The sequence below is a fragment of the Diadema antillarum genome, unplaced genomic scaffold (assembly GCF_040938485.1).
Source record: "Diadema antillarum isolate AM-2024a unplaced genomic scaffold, OU_Dant_1.0 scf00000120, whole genome shotgun sequence".
Lineage (NCBI taxonomy): Eukaryota > Metazoa > Echinodermata > Echinoidea > Diadematoida > Diadematidae > Diadema > Diadema antillarum.
The window spans coordinates 1,342,752-1,350,972 of NW_027271009.1; positions in this window are offsets into that span (position 1 = coordinate 1,342,752).

An 8,221-nucleotide genomic window follows, 5' to 3' on the forward strand; every position below is an offset into this window, starting at 1 on the left:
TGTGCTTATCTAATTTTTGCGTTTAAAAGTGTAATTTTACACTGCATTTGATTCGCTGGTCCAAGCCAAAGCACACATACACAGTCACTGTCGCCAGTACTTTAAAAGGGAAAACGAACAGCACCCAGGGAAGTCTTTTCTGCTGTGGGGGCGCCAGTCCTTGATTACAGCTGGGCTCTTTTGTCAAAGCACCTTAGTATCACTTGTAAGTTAAGGCATAACTTCTCTACGGTGTCAAGCACACATCAAATGAGAGCAATTACTTGTAGTTTCTTCTCCATCCGTAACACCTTGCCGCTTGAAACAGGCAAGCGCCCATTCGGATGACTTGCCCTCCTTTGGGTTTTACTGGCCCCTGGCAAGCGGGTTCGTTGCACCGTGTTGGCAGCCTTGTAGGATTTTCAGTGTTTGACAAGCTGGAGGTGCTCATTAGAACCGTGGTTTGTTTCCAAGACCACAGTGGCTGACTTGAATAATGGAAGAATGGTGGGCTGCACAATAGCATGATGGTGCTCTGGTCTCTGTTTATAGTGACTTTGACTCTGCATGCCCATTCAATGTTTTCCTATCTCATGGGAATTTGAATTTTTTTTCTGTGTTTTTTTTTTCCTGCTTTTTATGTTTTATTGTAATGCGTGAGAAATCAGTTGACTCAGAAGCATTTGTTGTATCTACACATTTTATCTAACTGTCACTTTATCCCAGCTGGTTAATGGATTTTGTTTTTCTGCCTGACAATAGGGGTGCATCATGCCATTTGTCTAGGGGCACATCACAGGTGGTGAATGCCTTATGTCAGATAGCTCTACACACTTGTATTATGCAATGATATCTTTATTGCAGTGTTTGTCACATAATAATTGAAAGAAACTCTCCTACACTCCCCACAGGTGTGTACCAGAATCACAGGCAAGTTTTGAGTTGTGACCAGTTTCTGCAAAATGGTTGAACCATAGCATTCAATATTCAGTAACCCCCTTCAAACTTGCCACTTTTGCACCAAATTCTATCAGATCAATTTGCATGTGATACTGCTGAAGGTTAAACACATGTGGAAGAATATACATCCAATGAAGGTCGTACTAAAGCAAAGATTGGTATGTGGGCAACATGTCTGATGTCAATGTTCAATTCTGTTCTCATGGGTATGTACAGTGTAGTTTTTAACGGAGGTTTGTGATGGGTAGAATTGGCAAGTTAAACAGTGCTGTTTTACTTTTATGACAATCAGAGTAATGCCCGAAATTTATTGATGTATTCGTGTTGGGAAGTTTGCAGGCTGCATTTAATAAATGTATTTCCACATCCTTCCAACCAGTGGCCCATTTGTGTTCAACTTTGCTTCAGATTATGTTACACTGTACGTACGAAACCTTCAAATCTAATGAAGTTTGAGAGCCATTTTTAGCGACTCACTTTTCTCAGCATAATGGACCTTCTGTGTAATGTATACTCAACTCAATGTGCTGTGAACACTCGCTTTTATGATTTGGAATTTCTCCATTCTTAAGAAATTGCTGTTAATACGACTATTGGTTGTTGCTGCGAAGCTGCCATGTGTTGTTCGCACGACAATAAATGAAAAAAATCTGCACAAATAGGACCCTTACCTGCATGCGAGACGTGACGTGGCCGCGTGGGTGAAGTTTGCGGGTGACTCCACAGCGCAGTACGTGCACGCGCGACTTACCAGTAGTCGTACGTAGTAGCACTATAGGTAGTAAAGTAGGCCTATATAGTGCCTACGTACATTGTACGTACTTACTTGGAAGAAGTTGCTTCGGAGACACGATAAATTCGAGATCACTGTTCGTTCCCGATTGTGTTCGCGACATCTCGACAGAGAACAAAATAAAAAAAGATGGGTATCTATGACGATATACTGTATATCCTGGTGGGTGAATATTTTCCAGCATATTTTCAGCGTATGCAGGGATGACTGATCTGTGATGTGCACATCGATCGCACGATCAAGCAGTACGCTAATTGCTTCTTTTATACTCATCAGAATCCCTGATTTCCTTCTGTTGCTCTGTATGTTTATTACAGCATACTATGTGCATTAAGCTGCAATTTAACATATGTTTTGGGGGGTTTTCCTCAGTGAGGAGTTTCATGTTCTCATTGAACAACTGTGAGCTTTCATTGACTAAGTCCTACCCCATTTTGATAATTTGCAAGAGAATTATTATTTTGCAAATATTGCTCTTTTCCATTGGTTATAATGGCACCTTGGGGGGTGCACAGGAGAAGCTGAATCGCCCCATTGGTTGTCAAAGAGCCCCTAGCGAGATTTGAAAATTTAAGCATTGAGAAGAATGACTGATCCAAACTTCTGGGAAAGCATATCTGTGCAATTCTCTGTGCTTTCCTGCAAGAACTGGACCAAATGGCAATACTTGGAAAACATGGCAACAAAGTAACAAATAAAAACAATATTCTAGACTTGGATGCACTGAGTGTATTTATGTGCTTATAAGTTACGTGCTTAAAACAAATGTGCAAAGTTAAGATTTGTTCTGTGGAGGTTGAAACATGAAGCTGGTACCTTTTATGAAAGCTTTATGGATCAATACATGTTGTCATTCATGGAATTCTTGGAATTCTGTGGACTGTCTTCACTGTAGACTGTATGACGAAAGATATTTATTTTATGCCACCCCTACCCACCCCCCCCCCTTTTCCCCTGAAGGGTGCTCATATATGTCTCTTGGTTGTCCAGCCAAACAAGCTTGACCTTTGCACACATTTACTGCATTCACCCTTGCTGTGCTTTGGTTAGTTATTGGCACACACTCTGGAATGCTCTCTTCACAGATTGACACAGATTTCTGAAATCTGGGCCCCGTTTCATAAAACTTGTTAATCAATAACAAGTTTCAGGAGTAGTTATAAGCTATTGAAGTCCTTGCATCTGATTGGCGGAGAGCAAATTTGTCATAAAAATGTGGCAGTTGTTATTAAGTACTAACTACAAGTTTTATGAAAGGGTACACTGATTGTCAATGAATGGAAATGACCTAATCCCCCTAACCCCTATAGTGTCACCATGGCCTTCCTGTTGGACTGAGGCACATTGCTGAGACCCATTACTTGCACATCTACAACTATTTGTTGGTCAAATTTTTGAGGATTTACTAGTACATGTGTACTGACCTGTCTATTTTTCACACCTGTGGTGTGCACTTTCATAGGTCAGTTTTTGGCATGTGCTGTAACTATTGACCAGCTCTCTGATCAAGTCTGGACTTTTCTCTAAGGATCATTTACTTGTTCTATGTGGCCACACTCTGTGTACAGTGTGCACACTCCAGCACACAGATAGACATTGTCACAGACTCACTCACTGATGTGCGCATGTTGAGTAACACAGTGAATGCATGTCATTGATATTCCAGTCTCTAAAGTAAAAAAAAAAACCAAAAGACCCTTTATTCAAACATTCTTCAGTTTAACAAAATGTTTTTGCATTTTGATCACTGTTTGTGGTTGAACACGGTGTTAATACAGTATCTCATTTTGAATATCATTACAGTGAGTTTCCTTAATTTTTTTTTTTTTTTTTTGGGGGGGGGGGGGAGTACTCCTCAACTTACTTTTTATCCTTGATTGGAGAGGTTTGATGCCATCCTTTGGCATTATAAGGCCTAATCTTATGATCTTATAATCTCATCATAATGAGGAATTAAGAACCATGACAATTACCGTGTTGTACGCATATCAGGTTTCTCACTATATCAGGGTACAAAAAAAAGCCCTTTGTTATTAGAGGGTTTTGTTATATCCGACCTCTTTATAACAAAGTTCCACTGTATGCATGTAATTGGCTGTACGATAAGGTAAATCCCAACTCAAAACTCCTGTAGTTATAGACTGATCCTGAAATGAATGTTTTTTTAAATGTCTCTGCCACACAATATGACTTTGTAAAACACTGTGTAAATCCTAGAGCAGAAAACGGATGTGCCGCTGAACATAGTATGAAGTGAGAAACGATTTGTCAATCTTGTGGTCTCACCCAACCCTCAACTTATACACAATGGCTGCAGGAAGTCTCACAGTCACACACAATGTAGAGCAAACCACTTGGCATGGGCGATATTTGTGTCACTGAACAGCTGCAAAAGTATGCACTTATCTGGAGCAGCCACCGCACAATGATCTATGATGAGAATCAGAAAGAGGTCTTGGAGGAAACAATGTTAATGACTCATTACTGTACGTTTGCGTTATGCCCTGTGTGAGCTGCAACGAGTCGCCAAGAGCCACCAAAACTGGTGGGAATTGTAATCTTTTGACAATGAGTCCAGTCTGACATAGATTTCTATTGTGGTCTTTTAAAGTAAGGAGAAGAAGATGGGTGCTAAATGCAGTCTTCTTGCTGTCCAGGTCTTGCAATGTGTCAAAACAGGATGAACTGTGGTAGAACAATGTTGGGCGTCTCAGTGTTGTGTAAGCTTTCATCAGCAACATGGCCACATTTTTTTTTTTTTTTTTGTTCTTGTTTTTTGTTGTTGTTGTTGTTGTTTTTTTGGTGCCTCTGTTCATTGTCCCATACCTGGATTGTAAAATGATTATGATGTTCACATATTTTGAAGATTAGAAGCAAAATAAATGACAAAGGGATAAAGTGAGATTGCTCCATTGTGTAATGTTTTTGCTGTTATGATTTCTTAGAAAGTGAAGTGTAGTGAATCAATGTATAAAGCCACCTTGTTCTTTGTATGTTTCAGAGTATCATTGGTAGTTGCCTTTTTTAACACTTCGGTTCAAATAGCTTCTTTAAGCCGCTTGCACTTGTACTTTGTGGAAAAGAAATGTGCAAAATCTCTCTCTCCATCCCTCCAGGTGGAAACGAATTATGCAATATCCTTGCAAAGTGTGATGAGAAGAACTTGAGAGAAGGGTTTAGAGAATGCTATAAGCTGGCGTTTGGAAAATAATCATGTTGGGGAAGTGACATAATCAGTGAATTGATATCAAACGCTTGTACACTATTAAGAGTTCTTTAAATCTTTGTCACTTTGAAGTTACAGTACATTAACCTGCAAGACTTAATTGGAAATTTACTGTTATACATACACTGTATATTTCATTCTCCCCACAAGAACAGGCTATAGATACTTGTTTCTCCTTTGGACTTGTTTATGTGTCTCCTCTCTCTCGCTCTCTCTCTCTCACTTTTATGTATGGTATATATTATTATACCGTATGTCCCCCCCAAAATTACAATGGTACCCTCTGCAACGATAACTTTAAAAATGGTGAATCAATCGAAATACAATTTCAGGGTATGAAACTATAACTCATTGCCCACAACGTCACTACTTGCAATATAAGGATTGCTCTCTTCGCTGCATTAGACACGTGATTGCATTATGACCTATCACTGACCAGTAGTTTTTGTGCATATGTGCACCATTTAAACTTTGCTTTAACCAAGAGGGCTTCGAAAGGTATAATATTAATCTCATCTTTGGAAAGAGATGGGGCGGGGGGGGGGGGGGGGGTGGCAAGTAAAAAAATGATTTAATATAAATGTCACAACTTGCAGGTCCTTAATGGCCTTATGTGCATGGCCTTTTGTGCTTGTTTCTCCTTTGGACTTGTTTATGTGTCTCCTCTCTCTCGCTCTCTCTCACTTTTATGTATGGCATATATTATTATACCGTATGTCCCCCCAAAATTACAATGGTACCCTCTGCAACGATAACTTTAAAAATGGTGAATCAATCGAAATACAATTTCACGGTATGAAACTATAACTCATTGCCCACATCTTACAGAAAACCACATTCGATTTGCTTCAGTGGTCAAGGACAAATGAGGGTCTTAATAGAGCATGTCAGAAATCCTTTCCATCCAAGTTCTGTCCATTGTGTTCACACATTAATGTGCAGTTCCAAGAGCATCCAAATGCTAAACTTGGGAGAAACAGACCCATGACATGTTTTACAACAATTCACATTTCTTCGTGACCCCTTAACCAATAGCAGTCATAAAGTTTAATCAATGCGGAAATCCGTTATATATATATATATATATATATATTTATATTTTTTTTTTTTTTTTTTTTTTTTTTTTTTTTTTTTTTGTGGACATAACTATGTAGAATAGGGCTCAACACGAACTCATAACTCTGGTCGCATGTTCTGGCAACTAAACGCTTTGAATTTTAAATTTTGGTAGCCTGAAAAAAGAAATGGGGCGGCCCGAAATGAAAGTTATCATAAAAATAGTTTTTGAATATTATCTGCCCATTCGATCCACCGAAAAGTAGCATTTTTTAAAAATTTGGTGGCCAGACATTAATTAATTACTAATGTTGAGCCCTGTATAATATATACATGTATGTAGGCCTATACATATATGTATATGTATTCAATTTTATATATTATATATATATATATATATATATATATATCTATATATATATATATATATGATACATAAGATAGATATACATGTAGATTGATAGGTAGATAGATAGACAGATATAGATAGAAAGATAGATAGATAGATAGATAGATAGATAGATAGATAGATAGATAGATAGACAGATAGATATTCTCTTCGTCATGGAAGTCTATCTGTTCAGGGCTTTACAATACCTCCTCAAACGGAAAGAGACACGATTACAACATTTTTATCAAGTTTAATAGATATATTTACTCTGCAGTGGTGATGTCAAATAATAATATCAAAATATAGATAGTAAAACTTAAGGAGTGGCAATGAAAGACTATAGGCATTTGTCTCTTCAACATAAACCAGAACGGCGTGTGCAACGTTAACATAGGCAGTATTGTTATTGGAATGAAATCAATGAAATATAGATGGAATGATTTTTACAGTCTATCAGTTGCGTATGATTGGCTAAACTCGTGAAGCATAATAATACATATACATGTATTTATAGAACAAAAACCGACGACGAAATAATTAAAAGATATCTGCTATGAGTGTATTACATATAAGATCAATAGCAGCATCCATTGCATTGTATTGCGTAGGTCTTTGTTAAAACTCGTCTACTTTATATACATTACCTGTTAAACTTCACACTCAAAATTGATATGCTCCACCTGTCCCACTAACTTAGCGGAAATACAAGCCGGTTGTACCGAAACACCGATACATGTTCTTAAAGTGAAGTCAAATACACTTGTTTTGAAAGTTTTGGTGCAATCAGACATGTCAGTATTGAAGTTACGGATATATTCTTCTCACAAAGCAGTGATATCGGTCCCACTTATACACACAAACTAGATGAGGCGTAAATATCTTTAAAATTTTTCTTTTAAGTAAACGTAAACAAATGAATTCGGTCAATAAATAGAGCAACGCAATTGTAAAGACTCGGTTTGTGAGAGTCCTCGTCAACTTCATTAAACCAGTTAAAATCTGTTCACAGTTCACTATAGAACCCTGGCAGGACATCCTTTTATTTGCATACCTAGCTTGTGACTGACGGGACCCTTTCATGCTGACCTACGAACTTTAAAATCCACAATACTTTCTGATTATTTTCCGTTTAATGGAATGCTCGCTCCTCTATTTAGACTAACTCCATTTAGTTGGGTCCACTTGAACATGGAGTGGGGTTTCCCACTTTAAGGTACATCACAGACTTATTTTATACAGATAGTGCATTTTAAAGGTGGAATTGACATCCCCTCGGCATTTATATTTTCCCTTAATATTTTCCTGAGATAAAACATTATCTGGAAGGGGAAATGTAACTCTCAAGGGACTGTCACGTGTTATATTACAACTATACATAGACAAGGCAACATTTGTAATATCATAATACATGTATGATCTATAATGCACATCGTTTCATTGTCGCCCCGTCGGCAGGTAGTCAAAGTTTAGAATTATATTGCCTGACGTGACGTCACTACTCGCAATATAAGGATTGCTCTCTTCGCTGCATTAGTCACGTGATTGCATTATGACCTATCACTGACCAGTAGTTTTTGTGCATATGTGCACCATTTAAACTTTGCTTTAACCAAGGGGGCTTCGAAAGGTATAATATCAATCTCATCTTTGGAAAGAGATCGGAGGGGGGGGGGGGGGGGTGGCAAGTAAAAAAAAAATGATTTAATATAAGTGTCACAACTTGCAGGTCCTTAATGGCCTTATGTGCATGGAAGCGAAACAGTTTTTAGTTGTGGCATCTGGAGGGCGCATTGAACAATCAGATAATGGTATGTAG